Source organism: Vulpes lagopus, chromosome 23 (genome assembly GCF_018345385.1).
Source record: "Vulpes lagopus strain Blue_001 chromosome 23, ASM1834538v1, whole genome shotgun sequence".
Classification (NCBI taxonomy): domain Eukaryota; kingdom Metazoa; phylum Chordata; class Mammalia; order Carnivora; family Canidae; genus Vulpes; species Vulpes lagopus.
In genome coordinates, this window is record NC_054846.1 from 44,174,647 (window position 1) to 44,190,044 (window position 15,398).

Below are 15,398 nucleotides of genomic sequence, written 5' to 3' on the forward strand. Positions count from 1 at the left end.
GGGCAAAATCCCAAGGATCCATATGCCATGGAACAGATTCAATTTTGTTTGAATATTCTATTATCCCATTTCCCAGTTAGAATACATCCTTGTATCTCTGCATGTCTCAAGGCTATCCTTCATGGTTCAAAAGCCACTTTGTCCATCAAGCATTCTGCATTTTTCCAAACCAGAAGAAGCCTTCCCCCTCCTTTATCTGTTCCCTTCCACTGATACTTGTACTTGTCTACAGAACTTGCCACATTTTCCTTTACACAATCCTTCCCTTACCTGCCAGAGATAAACTCATTAAGGACAAAGTCTACACCCTTAGCACTTAGCCCACAGCCCAGTGTCTGCGGTATGAACAATAAGGCACACTCTAGGTTCCAAAACTATTTTAAATATACACTTGAGTTAAAAATCAGTAGTAAGTGTCGAAACAAATTTATGATTATACATCACAGCAATTACAGGAAAGATGTCAAGTGAGAAAATGAAGGAAAAACAGTAACACAACCACACATGCACATGCACACACGCACCAGGCAGAGTAAGACTCAGTCTCCCAGCACTTGGACATGGAAAGAATCAATAGGACAACTGGTGTTCCTAAAGATTCAGCTACAAATCAAGGACATTGCAAGGGGCACGCTCAAAGTTAGCATTTTAATTTGAAGCAGAGCTAGCTAGTATCATTCTGAAATATTTCATGGAAAGCATAACCTTCAAACATGAATCAACTACAATCATTTCATAATAATGGATATACTACAAAAGCACAGCATCACAAGGAAACAAATACTGCATTTTTAGTGTAAAGTGCTCCCCTGTATTGTAAAGTGCACTTTATAATTTGTGGGACATTTTTAGAAAATTTCCACACGTAGACTTTGCCCTGGCTTCTATCATGGGAAGAAGCAGAACATGGAGATTCCTTCCTTACATAACATATTCATATAATTAAATGTAAATGGCTGACGACGAAGTACACGGATGAGCCCAAGGGTTTCCGGTCCTTCGGTGAGGAGACATTCATTCCAAGGGCCACCTCCCTTGGAACCACACCCACTTTAAGAGACTTGAGGTATAGAAGGATTTCTGGCAGCCAGAAGGAAGGGACAGCACTGCTGCCACATTCGCAGAATCATCCTGCGGTACTTCTTCCCCCCTAACCTCCAACCTGGCAAAAAGGAAAGCCAGGAAGCAGCTGCTCAATAATAAATACAATCAACAAGGACCAATGTGCAATTGCACAGTACCCTGGAGTCTGGGTCCCTTCACCTCTATTACCTTAATCTGACTTACAGTGAACCAAGGTCCATGGTTAGTCAAATTGGCCAGAGCCATCATCGACTATTGTAAGATCCATAAAGGCAATGGAAATGAATACAAAGAAATCAGCAAAGGCTTAAGTATTAGGATGGTAACAATTAAAAGGCTTTCTTCGGGATCCCTGGGTGGTGCAGCGGTTTGGCGCCTGCCTTTGGCCCAGGGCGAGATCCTGGAGACCCAGGATCGAATCCCACGTCAGGCTCCCGGTGCGTGGAGCCTGCTTCTCCCTCTGCCTGTGTCTCTGCCTCTCTCTCTCTCTCTCTCTCTCTCTGTGACTATCATAAATAAAAATAAAAAAAAAAAATTAAAAAAAAATAAAAATAAAAGGCTTTCTTCTAAGAAGCTCCTCCCATGACTAAAAATTCAAACTCTGTAAAGTCATCCAGTGAAAACATCAAGATTCCTGATTCCCTCTACAGGTCCACAATCCCTAAATGCAATTCATAATCCAAAAGCTCTGAAAATCGGGCCCCAGGGTGGCTCAGTCTGTTACATATCTTGCCCTCAGCTCAGGTCATGATCCTAGGGTCCTGGGATCAAATTCTGAATCAGGCTCCCTGCTCGGCGAGAGTCTGAGTCTCCCTCTCCCTCTGCCCCTCTTCCCAGTTCAAGCGCATGCATGCGCTCACTCTCTCTCAAATAAATAAAATCTTTAAAAGAATTTTAAAAAGCTCTGAAAATCATAAAGTTTTTTTATAAGCCAACCTAAAGTAAAATAAAGTTACACAGTGTTTGTCTAACTGTACTAGTTTTCTATGGCTCTACAAGTTACCACAGTTTTAGCTGCTTAAAACAACACAAAATGGATTGTCTCACAGTTCTAGAGTTCAGAAGCCCAGCCAGGGTCTCACTGAGCTGACATCCAAGTGCCAACAGGACCACATTCCTTTCTAGAGGTCTAGGTGATAATCTGTTTCCTGGCCCTTCCCAGCATCTACGGTACATTTGTTCACCCATGTTCCCCTTCCCCCATTTTCAAACACAGTTCGTACCTCTCTGACCCTGTTCTCATGATCACATCTCCAATTCTGACCACAGTTGGGAAAGGTTCTCAGTTTTCAAGGACTCATGTGGTTAGACTGGGCCCACCCAAATAATCCTGGTCACATTCCCATCACAAAGCCCTTAAACTTAATTAAAAACACAAAGTCCCTTTGCCATGAAAAGTGACATAGTCACAGGTTCTGGGGATTGAGATGTGAATATTTTGGGAGAAGGGCATGATTCTATCTTCTACTCCCACTTATTCTATTTATGAATTTTCTTATTGGAATAGTCATTTTTGACCAAAAAAAAAAAGCTGCCCCAGGCCATAGCTGGATTGTTACATAATGTACTGTGTATACACACACACACACACACACACACTCCACTGTCTTTCTAAAATATGAAAATATCCACATTCTGAAGTATTTCTTATTTATCCTTAGGGTTTCACTAAAAGACTGTGACTAGTACCATAATTTAACCATAGTTTGTTCTCTCCCACTCACCAGAGCTCCCTCTGTCCACTCCCTTCAAAGAAAGAATTGCTCTTCTATTAAGTCAGATCCAAAAGCGGTGCCTGGACTTTAATTACTAGTGAACAGAGTGATTATGCTTTAAAGGTCCTGGGTGGCTGAGTTGACTAAGCATCTGACTCTTGATTTTGGCTCAGGTCATGATCTCAGGGTCATGAGATCGAGCCCTGAGTCCAGCTCTATGCTGGGCATGGAGCCTACTACTTAAGATTCTCCCTCTCCCTCTGCACCCCTCCTCTAAAAAAATTAAATTAAAAAAAAGGGCACAAAACCAAGGTCTACTCCCTCTTGTGCTCTTTTGACTTCCTGGTTTTATATGGCTCTTGAGTTGAAATTAGGGTCTCTCTTTCTTTTTTGGACTTCTTCTTCCTAAACTGTGGCTAGACCAGAGCATAGCAAGACTAAATATATTTACATATTTGGACTCACGACTAAATATGTGTTCCAAACCACCATCTTCCAAAGAGCCCTGCACCAAGGGTCAACTGCACCACCTCATACTATTAATAAAGTGGTATTCTGATTACCATTTGGCAGCTATTGCCTACATAGATCTTCCCTGGGGAATAGCATCCCTTGCACATGGACGGACGTAACTGGCAGAGAAAATTTAGGCAGTTCTGGGACCTAACATACTACTAAAGAAATCCCACCTCAATTTTTAAACTACAATTAGCAAGCACTAACATCAGGAAGTTTCAAAGTTCATGAGATGCATTTCCACTCTGGCAGGGAAAAAAGAAAAAATGTATTTCCAAAGTATGATACAGACATTTGCCTTATAGGGAATACCCTGAAGATACATTATTAGTTGGCAAAAAAGGAAAAAACTATAGGTAACAGCATAATTTCCAATGCAACTTCCTGTGACATTATTGAGAGTTTATCTGCTGTAGGCAGAAAAGCCTTTGTGGTTATTGAGGCCATATATAGGAGACCTTCAAAAGAGCATTAGCATTCATTAACAGTGTAGAACCCAGGGTAAGTCTCAATTACGGTAACATAATTCAACTCGATCTTCTGTTGAGTGCAGCTTAACCATAATAAATTTTAAAGGCCGGCTATAAATAAGCAGCTAAACACTCTGAAAAATAAAAAATAAAAAAAATTTAAATTAAGCAAATTCAACTTCCTCCAGGGCAAGGACCTTGTCTTACTCATTTCTGTATCCCTGATGCCCTCATCACAGCATAGAAAACAACTAATGTGTATCTATAAAACTTTACTTTTGTTTAAACATCATGCTTACTTCATGGGGTAAATTAATGCAATGCCAAATGTACAAAGCACATAAAACAAGTACACAAGATGGGACATATTATCCAACAAATAAACAAAAGCATGTTATCAAAAGACATCTAAGGAAACACTCTCAGACTTCATACATGTCTGCTGTAGATCCTTTTCACTGGCAACTTGGGAGTGGTTTAATTTGTACACAATTCACGAAGAACAAAAAAAATCCAGTCTGTACTATTCATCCTCAATTCTAAAGGTATTTCTTATTGTACACTGTGCTGAAACATGAAAATATCAAGGACTAGGAACTTCATTAACTTTTTCCTGAGGCTTGTGATGCAACTCATTTGTGATGTCCTAAAAACTAATTTCTGAATGACTCCTTTGTGGTGTTCTGGTCCTCCCAGGTGAGGCTTGTTCAAATAGCTAAAGACCGGGGAAAAAAAAAAAAAATCAATTTCAATTCCCAGAGAGCATGATATTGGTGTAGGCCATCAAACACTGTTTCATACCAGGATAACCATGGATCTGAAAAAATTCCCAGGGGCAATAATCCTATTAACTACCCTACCTAACAAAGTACACGGAAGTACTAAAACCTTACACTCCAAACTGTAACACTGGGTGGCTCATTTATGAGAACCCAATATTCACACCAACTTAGAGACTCAAGACCTTTACTTCTTAGTGTTTATTCTCCAAGGTTCCTAGCACCAACTTATACATAGTAAAGATTCAGTCACCTTTTAAGTTTTTACAGATGGTGATTTATATAGATAAAACAGATTCGTTAAGTAAAAAGTAAAGGTACTTTCTCTTCTCAATTCTGTGATCCACACCATTTCAGGTATACCAAAACTTTGCACTTTGATATCTAATTTTCAGAGTTCATTAAACTTGTGACATAACAATGAGAAAAACAGATGGATATATATAATCCAGAACCATGCTGAGCAGGGAAACCTAGCAATATACACAAAAGCCTTGAGTATAAATTCATAAAGAATGGCCCCATGAAACAACGTTACCAGGACATCATTTGGACCACATTATATTTTGGGCACTTAAATCTTACCCTGCTTAGCAGGAACAGAAGAAAAGCCTACGCGACAATGAAAGCCTAAATCATTAAGGACTTTGTGTGTGCTGGGAGCAACCTGAAGGTAAACTATGATACTGCATCAAAGTTTACCCAAGTATCAGCTAAAACCTATCCCAGTCCTCAATCCCCAGACCGCGATGGCTTTCAAAATTCCAAAACAGGTGAACTGTTAACACACAGCAGTGCCAAAAGGAAGGGCCAGGATTAAGTTCCAGGTTAGCAACTAATGAAAGCAGAAACATCAGGTCTTTTGTCCTCATTTAATTATGGATAATGTCCACAAGAGATCCTTTCTGAGGAGTTAAAGTATAAAAGACTAGGATGCCAGTAATTCACTATGGTTAAGTGCGCACTGTAATCAGCACTCTGTCCACCAGAACTCTATTAACTGGCATCTGTACCTATCTATAAAACAATAACTAGTATTTATAGGAACCACCTTGAGACAGTTGAAAGTTTTTATATTGCTGCTGCATAACAAATTACTCCAAAATTTAGCAGTTTCAAACAGTACACATGTAATAGCTCATGCAGTTTCTAGGAGTTCCCAATTCAGAAGTGCCTTAGTTAGATGGCTCTGCCTTGTGATCTCTCCCGAGCATACAGTGGGTGTGCTGCCCAAGACCGCCAGCAGCTGAAGACCGTACCAGGGCTAAGGCCCCTCTTCCAAGGTGGCTCTTTCAGATGGCTGACAGACTGGGAAACTGCTGGCTGTTGGCAAAAGGCCTCGCTTGTACGTGAAACTCCATGGACTGGCTGAATGTCCTCACAACATGGTGGTCGACTTCTCCCAAAGTGAGTCAAGAGAACCCGGCAACGCTGGCAATGTCCTTTATGACTTAGCCTCCAAAGTCTGACACCGTCGTATCTGCCATCTCCTATCCATCACACATAACAACCCTGATACAATGTGGGACAGGACCTCACAAGGGCATGAATCTCAACAGGCAGTGACCACTGGGGACCATCTGCAGGCTGGCTATCGTTACAATCTTGAAACAAGCTTCCAAATGAAAGAAAGAACAATATAGCTTCAGACCTCCGTTTTATAGCCCAATTTCTTAATAATTATTCTTAAATATGATATGTACGCTGTTTTGACTTGCCATTAAGTGCTCAGTACAGTAATTTTTGTTTGTTTTTTTTAAGATTTTATTTATTTATTCATGAGAGACACAGACAGACAGACAGAGAGGCAGAGACACAAGCAGAGCGAGAAGCAGGCTCCATGCAGGGAGCCGGACATGGGACTTGATCCCAGGATCATGCCCAGAGCAGAAGGCAGACGTTCAACTGCTGAGCCACCCAGGCGTCCCTCAGTACAGTAATTTAATAACTATATTATTTTAGAATATTGACAGTACTACCAATATTATTTTAAAAGCAAATATTCTAGATCCTCAAAACCTGAGTAAAGTTTCCATAGTCACATGATCACAGAATCCAGAAGGATCTTAAGAGGTCACCTAATTTGTTGAAGCTGAATGATGGGTCCTTGGGAACCCACTATACCATCCTTTCTACTTTTGTGTTTATTCAAGACTTTTCCACAATAAATGTTTTAGGAAGCACAGTAATCCAATACATTCACTTTACAGATAAAGACATCCCCTCAATATGTAAAGAAATTTATCTATTCAATACAGATCTTAACACTGGAACTCACAAAAGAAAGATAAAAAGCAAGGATTAAACATGACATCTTCAAACAAATGACATCTTTTTATCGATAAGACCTGAAGTAATTTCACACACACACACACACACACACACACACACACACACACACAATCTAAAAAATTTATCCAGCAACCTTCTTTAGCAAAAGTTTGTCACTTTAGGATTACATTAGGGTAACAGTAGTCAGTTGTAGTTTTTGGGGAAAAAAGCACTATAACACCAAAGCTGGGAGTTTTAGGTTTGTCAGGTTGTTTTTAAGCTAATCCGGATTTTGAGTTTCAATTACTAAATTAAGCAAAACATAGATAATGTTGTTATTGCATATAAAAAAAGATTAGGATAAACTTTTCCGGAAACTAGAAGAATGGATCACCCTCCAGAAACAGATGCACTCTTTTCTCCCAGGTACCTGGTTATTATTTTCAGCTTGAAACTATAGGGAAAAGCTACGATGGGGATGGCAGAGAAGAGGGAAAGAATGAAGCGGCACAGCTCCTAGGTGGAAAAGTGTTCTATATGGGTTACATCAGACTTTGAAGGAAAAGCAAAACTAAACATAAACATAACTATGGAACGATGGCTTTCTGATACATTTCAGAAGCAGCAGCAACAGCAGTAATAGTACATATGCAATGAATACTTATTACATGCCAGGAACACTCCTCGATATTGAATCAATATATTCTCTTGTTTAATCTTCACAAAAATCCTTCTCAATGACTATTTTACAGATTAAGTTATTATCTCAGATTAAGATAATCACCAATGATAACCTACATAGTAAGTGGAATAAGTGGAGATTCAAACTCAAGCGGTTGACTCCGGGTGCTAAGTCTTTAACTCCTGTGCAATACAGCCTTAAAATGGAGTAATAAAACAAACAGCCATGATATTTGATCCCATGTAATAAAGTAACATAAGAAGGTGTTCAAGAATAAAAAAAAAAAGGTGTTCAAGAACAATGCTTCTTTGGATTGAAAAAAACAAAAAACTCCTAATGGTAGGACTTTGTGGTCTCATTTTTTGTATTTGCAACATTGGCACATAGAAGATACCATTCCTTCCTCATACTGTCCCTACAAACCTACCCAAAGCCACCAAGTAAGGTTGGAGACTTGGCTGACGTCCCCCAGCGGGAAAAACTTAAAGCTGAATAAGAGGCCCGTGGTTCCACATATAAATATATACAAAACAAGACAAAAGAAATATAAAAGCTTGTTTCAAATCCTCCTGACTACACCTGAACTGTTATAAATTACTTGTCAAAACACTGATTTTCCCTTTTCTGCCTCAAGAAAACTTTGGTCCTGTGTCATTGGCAGCATTTTCCAGATCGAAATCTCGAGGTCCCCATTACGTCAAGTACTTACCCAAACAAGCACAACCAGCAATTGTCCCAACTGCTATACTCTCATGAAAACGCTGCACAGATTAACAAAAAGTATCATTGTACAAACACTGTTTAATGACATGAACAAGCAGCTTTTAAATCCCTACAGGGACCAGGCTTATTTTCTCGGAACACTGTAAAAAATCATTTTAAAATAATAGTAAACACATATAATTTTAAAGACTTGGGAGTTTTTTGTCGTTCTTTGTTTTTTTTTTTTTAAAAAAAAAAACAAGAATGCTGAGTTACATAACCAACTTGAATGATACATTAAATTCAGCATCTATGCTACTGCATTGCTTGTCCTGAGACTTCATCTGGGACGTAGAAGGATGATGACCTATGGAAACATCAGCACCAGAGGCTCATATCAGATATTATTGTTGACAGTTAGACTTGGGAGGAAAAATGAAGTCTGAGCAGAAAGAACGCTCTAGGGATTTTTCTTCCTACCCTGAGGTCCACTTAACCTTACAGAAAATTACTTTTCCTTACAAAATGGGGCGGGGTGAGGGAGGAAGGAGATCTTAAATTGTCTTTTTAAAAAGTGGGAGAAATTTATTACTCACTTGCATTCAAGTAAAAGGGTGATGCCTGCTGGGATTATTCAGTTCTGCACATTAGGGTGTGTGATGAGCCATTAAGGATCTACTACCTATATCCATAGAATACAGAGAGTAATCACCTTCTCCAGAATGGAAAGAAACACCCCACATCACTGCCCATCTGTCAATGGTATAAGGAAAGAGTTCCCTGCTCTATTCAGAAGACTTGTCTTCTGCCTCTGAGTGTATGTGTGGAATATATCCTAGTATATCCACCGAGGCTACGGATACACACCTGTGCACATGGAGGATTATGTCATATATACATATATGAGAATTCAAAAATAAGAAAAAAAGATTATGACGCCCATTTTTCTTTTGGATAAAACAAAGCCAAGTGACATCCGTGAGTAAGGAGACCACCCCAAGAGCAGCTCCGAGACGGCGACAAGTAGGAATAGAACCTTGGTCTCTTGGCTCCTGCTTCAAGTACAGCTCCCTGACTCCCAGCACTTCTAAGACTGGCAGTGTCTCATTTGGCAATATGCTCACCCTAATCATCCCAGTTCCACACAAAGTCAGACACGCGCACACGTCCTCATAACTTCTTGTCTCCTACAAAAATGACATTCAACTCCTGCGTCTTCTGAAAATTTCAGAACACTCCTCAAGTGAATAAGGAGCTAAGGAAAACTGCACACCTAAGCCTGGGAATCACCGTTCTGACTCAAGTCCCAAAGTTAACATGAGACTGACTCCACACAGGAGCCAGGGCCGGCACACTTCCCCTATCAAGTCCCTGAATGATCACAAAGTGTGGATTTGTGTCCACACTTCAGCTTGCACCCAGGACAACCATTTCCTGTTGCCATGGGTTACAAGGATGAGTCACTTGGAACCCTCCAGACAACTTGAAAGATGTCTTATCTTGTACCATTTTCAGAATTAACAAAATATATTCTTGGTAATTGGCAGTGCTCAGCAATACAGTCTATTAAAACATCAGATCAAAAACATCTGTCAATCCCTCAGCATGAAAATGGGGACTTGAGGTAAGTAAACTTGAGGGATTTTGTTTTCCCTCTTATAAAAGAGATAACTCATTATTACTGACCTTTCATTACAGGATGCAATCACAAGGGGGGGGGGCAGAAGCAGTTTCAGGATCAATGCACCAAAATAAGAATAATTTATGGCTTGTCACTAATATACCTTTTAACTTCAAATCATGCAAGGCTTAATCAGAACAGACTTCACGTTAAATCCGTCATGTACACATACAAAAAAAAAAAAAAAAAAAAAAGGATGTTGCACCCAAATACTAAATGTACAGGAGGGCATGTCATCTCTTAAACCAAGAGCAAGAAGAAAAAAAAAAAAAAATCAACATTTTATTGCATCTACAACTAATTGTGCATTCAGGTTCCGCGCAGTCTGCCAGGAGCATCTTGTACATATGTCAAGAGAAGCCACCCAACCAGGAAACACCGAAACCAGGAGTCAGGCAAAAACAATAATGTAGGACCATTACTACTACCGTGGCTCACTAGAAGGAAGAAAATGTTGAAAGAAAGAAAAAAAAAACATGCTTTTTTAGATTTCACTTGCAAGGGAATTTTAAGTCTTTTGTAAATATTCATCTGAACTGGATAAATATGACCTGTGGCATGAACAGCATTAGGTGCAGAGTCGAGAAGATGAAAATATCTTTAAAACCTACAGCTTCTTAACTGGCCAAAAACAAAGCCAACAGAGTGGGGTGGCGGGGCAGTAATTATGTTTTCTCGCTGAGGATTATTGGTTGTATTTTCCGATATATCAGCAGTGTGTCCTCTCCTTGAGCCAGGCTCTGCTCCAAGACACCCCCCCCCCCCATTCTATACGGAGAGTTGGATTTAAAAACAAATGCGCAGACAAAGGGAAGGAGGCGAGGGGAGCTCGGTGAAACGCAGACCTTTCCCGGTGTGAACCGCGCGCACCAGCGAAGCAGAGCGGAGGATAATCGCTGATTAGCATGGTTCTCACCCAGGGAATATTTTGACTTCGAGAAAACTTGAGAGCGTGACAACTTGCTCTTTCGGGGGAAACAACGACAACGACAACGACAACCACATCCATATAAATTGTATCTCTGGTTCGAACAAGCCGTCCTGACTTATCCCTTTGTTTGCAGACATCTCAGGTCTCTAAGAAAAAAATAAAAGCGTGGTGAGCAGGCGAGCGGCTGGGCCTCCGCGAGGCAGGGCGGGCGCCACCCCGGAGGGGCTCCGCCGGTAACTAAGTTGTGGCTCGCACTCACCGGCGGGGGCCCACGCACGCCGGGAACCGGGAGCTCAAGTCGGGGGTCCTCGCCCTCGAGGCTGGACCCGGCTGCAAGATCTGGGCTGTTCCCCGGCGGGTCTGCGCGCCCCCCGCCCCCGGGATGCTCCCAGCACCTTCCACCTGCCGCTCCGGGCAGCTGGGGCTGGAGGGGGCAGGAGGGCGCAGGGAGGGCGCAGGAGGGCGCAGGGGGCTGAGCCTCAATCGCGACCCGCGCAGTCCCCGCACCTGCGAGGCGTGAAAGTGAAGGGGAGACGGTTAAGGCAGCAGAAGTTGCGCGTTCCCCGTAGCAGGGGAGGGGAGAGGAGGGAGGGAAGGAAGAGAAGAGAGGGGAGGGAGGGGAGGGGGCCGGCTCCGGGGTCCCCTCCCCCCCCAAAAAATTAATAGCAAAGAAGGCAAAGTGTGTATCGATCATTGAAAAAGGGGGAGTTTCTATAGACGAGGACTGGATTTTTTTTCTTTTTTTCTTTTAATTTTGGAGCATGGGTTTCTTTCTGTCCGTGGCTTCCGTGGGCTGCAAGCCACACGCAGCCCTTGCAGTAGGAGTCGCGGAGCGAGCGCACAGGTCGGATGCACCTGGCTCGCGGGTCCGCAGGGTCGCGGGGGGGCGGGTCGGGGCGCCCCGGGGGCGGTGGCCGCGCCGCAGGCTGCTCGCTCCCCCCTCCCGGCGGCGGGGCCGCGGGGTCACCAGCGAGACACCCCCTCCCCGCGTCCCTGCATCTAACAGGGAAACGGGAAAAAGGGGAGAAGGAGGGAAGGGAGGGAACAGCATGGAGCCCGTAAGGAGAAGAGAAGAAAGAGGAGAACCGGGAGACAGAAGCCGCGCGCCCCGCGCGCCCCCCGCGCCCCCCGCGCCCGTCTGCGCAAGAGCAGGACCGGGGAACATCAAAAAGGGGAGGGGGACCGCCAAAATAACAATTAAAAAAAAAAAGAAAGAAAGAAAGAAAGAAAAAAAAATTTTAAATGATGTGCTACTAGGTCCCGGGGGGCCGCGGGCGACGCTCCAGCGGAGGAAGTTTGGCCGGAGCGCGGGGCCCGCGGGGCCCGGGGCGGGGGCGCGTTACCTGGCGGAGGTCCTCGGGGTCGCCGTCCTCAGCCCCGCGGTCGGCTCACGACAGACATCGCCTCGAGGAGGAAGGGGGGGAAAAAAAGAAAAGGGAAAAAAAAAAAAAAAAGCCCGCAGCCCGGGCTCATCGTCGTCGCCCCGGAGGGAGCTGCCGGCGCCGCCGAGCGCGGGCGCGGGACCGGGTGCGGCGCGTCTCCCGGCCCGGCTCGCTCTTTCTTCCCTCGTGGGCCGGGCCGCGCCTCCCGCCGCCGCCGCCGCCCCGCCCGCCCGCCGCCGCCGCCGAGCAGCCCGCCGGAGCAGCAGCCCTCCGCGGCGCGCCGCCGGGAGCGGGCGCGGGAACGAGCGCGAGAGCGGGGACGAGCGCGAGAGCCGGAGCGAGAGCGGGAGCGAGCGGGGGAACGAGCGCGAGAGCGGGAGCGAGCGCGAGAGCGGGAGCGAGCGGGGGAACGAGCGCGAGAGCGGGAACGAGCGCGAGAACGAGCGCGAGAGCGGGAGCGAGCGCGGGAACGAGAATGAGAGCGGGAGCGAGCGCGGGAACGAGCGCGGGAGCGAGCTCGCAGCCGGCCCGCCAGCCGAGGGGCGCTGTTTCGCAGCGGCGCAGCTGGAATTTAAAGAGACAGACGCGCGGCGGGGGCGGGGGCGGGGGCGGGGGCGGGGCCCCGGCACCTCCCCGGGCGCCCACCGGCCGCGGCGGACCCCGCAGGCCCGGGCCTCCCTCCGCTGAGCCCAGGCTGCCGGGACCCGGGCACAGCCTCACTCGGAGACGGAGGGGACGTGACGTGTGTGCTCAACAAGTCGTGCGCCTCTTTGCAGCCGCGCCGGCTTTCCTCCTCGCGCACCGACTTTTTTCGCCGAAGGCACGGGGCACCGACGGGGCGCGTCCCCCCCGCCCTCCTCGTTCTACGCCCCACCCGCAGCGGAGATGCCCGTGGGCGCGCAGGGAAGCTGGTGGCGGGAGGAGGCCGCGGTCCGAGATCTTGAAAGATCTGCCCCCGCGGCCCTCCTGTCGCAGCCAGCGAGGCCTCGCCCTTCTCCGCCCCGGGGACGGGCTCCGGGACACGCGCAGCCCCGCAGCCCCGGGCCGACCTCCTGCGCCCCCGCCCCCCACCTGCGGGCGGCGGCGCCTCCCCCCGCCGCTGCACCCAGGCGCCCGCCCTGCGCTGCTCCGCGCGCCCACCCCGCCCCTGCACCCAGGCGCCCGCCCGCGCTGCTCCGCGCGCCCACCCCGCCCCTGCACCCAGGCGCCCGCCCTGCGCTGCTCCGCGCGCCCACCCTGCCCCTGCACCCAGGTGCCCGCCCCCTCGCCCCTGCACCCAGCCCCCCTCCCCCAGGGAGCGCGTCTACCAATGCACGTGGCTTAATCGCCACCGCGCATTATTTGGAGCAGGAGGCCCCTTACTTCGCTTCTCCCTAAGGCTCACCCTCCACCGCTGTCCATACTTAACCTCTGGGCGCTACACCAGTTGCGCGCAGGCTTTCTGGGGGCGGCGGGCGGAGGAGAAGACGCTGCCTCGCCGCGGGCTTGTCCGGAGGCCCCGAGCGCATCGTGCAGAGTCACGGGCGCACGGAGCAGCGGATGCTCCGCCAGCCGCAGCGACGAGGGTGACACTCGCGGTCGGCCCGGCGTTCCCCGAAGGAATGAGCCCCCGTGGGCGGGAAACGTACACCTTCCCCGTGGCCCTGCGCCGCGTCCTGACCCACGGGCCGCGGAGGCTCCGCTGCCTGTGCCTGCAGGCTGACCCCGAGCACTCACCCTCTATCTTGCTTGTCTTTTCCCGGCTTCCAGAGCAAGCCTTCAGAAGCATAGTGGTCCTATCTAAAATTCGTCTAGAGTTCTCCATTTCCTGCAGGAAAATGGCCAGTTTAAAAAAAAAAAAAAAATTATGGAATAGAACTGCATTTCCCAAATTTTAGCATGCATCAGAATCACCGCGAGGCCTTATTAAGAGATTTCCAGGACTTCCCTGCTTATGCTCAGCTTTTCGCTTTCAATAAGTCTAGGGTGAGGCCCAAGAATGTAGAGTCTTAACAAGATCCCAGGTGATGTGGGCGCTGTCGGTCCAGGACCCACACTCTGAGAACCCCTGGCATCATTCATGATCTGGCACCTGCTTATTTCTCCTGCTTCATCCCTCACATCTGCCCCCACATGTCCCAAGCAAGGCAAACTGATTAACTTAGGCTATGCTTTCCAGATAGCACCCCCTCAGCCTCACTTGCATATGCTCTTCCCTGCCAGGAATCCTGCCCCCTGCCCTTTTCCCAAGGTCCCACCGCCCCATCCTGGCAACTTGTTCAACCTCTAACATGAAGCCTTGGGATGCCTTGCCAAAACTCCCCGGTTCCACATTTGAGTTTAGATCCCACTCTGTGCTGCCTCTGTACCCACTCTTCCCACTTGGAGTGTAATAACTGTAGGTTCATTTGTCTGCTTCCTCAGTAGACTGGGTAGGCTAAGGCCAGGGACTAGCTTACTTATCCCTGTATCCCCAAGTGCCTAGTACATTGCTCAAGACATTGCAGCTCAATAAATGGGAGCAGGAGAGGGAGGGAGCAAATGAGAGTGAGAGAGGTAACATTTTTTTCAGTGCTGTTGATTTTAATGATGTTTAAAGACAAAAAAAAAAGTGACATAAGGGAAGTAGCAGTAACATTAGAAAGGACAGAGGGGGAAATGGGGAATTAGTATTTAGCTTTTAGCATGTATCAGATACTGAGTTAAATGCTTTGCATGTTTTGTGCCCCCCACCAAATTCATATGCTGAAACCCAACCCCTAACATGACTGTATTTGGAAGTGGGGGCTTTCAGAGGTCATCAGGATAGACCCCTCATGAATTGGATTTAGTGCCCTTGTAAAGGAGACCCCAGAAGGGCCTCTTAGCCCTTTCTCCTTTTCAGGACACAGTGAGAAGATAGTCATCTGTGAACCAAGAAGTTCGTCCGCACCAGAAACTGCCAGTGCCTAGATCTTGGACTTCCCAGCCTCCGGAGCTGAGAGAAATAAATGCCTGTTGGGTAAGTCACCCAGGGTGGGCAACCCGAGAAGACAAAGACAATGTTACCTCCTCTATTCCTCAAAATAACCCTGCAAGATAAATATTACATGACATATGAGAAATTCGGGGCATGGAAATGTTAAGGACTTTGCTCAACATCACATAGTCTTTAGCTCCCCTGACTCAACAGTCAACTGATGTGAAGGGCTTCTCTGGATACTGTTG

At 46.6% G+C, this 15,398-nt stretch overlaps 1 protein-coding gene across 3 annotated transcripts in view; it reads right to left on the reverse strand.

Moving 5' to 3' along the window:
* Window positions 1-12,407, reverse strand: part of NAV3 (neuron navigator 3) — an 830,862-nt gene extending 818,455 nt beyond the window's left edge. For all 3 annotated transcript variants that reach the window (XM_041738590.1, XM_041738593.1, XM_041738591.1), the window contains exon 1: window positions 12,174-12,407. The gene's annotated coding sequence lies outside the window, so the exon portion shown is untranslated. The remainder of the gene's footprint in view (window positions 1-12,173) is intronic.
* Between the last annotated feature and the right edge of the window lie 2,991 nt (window positions 12,408-15,398).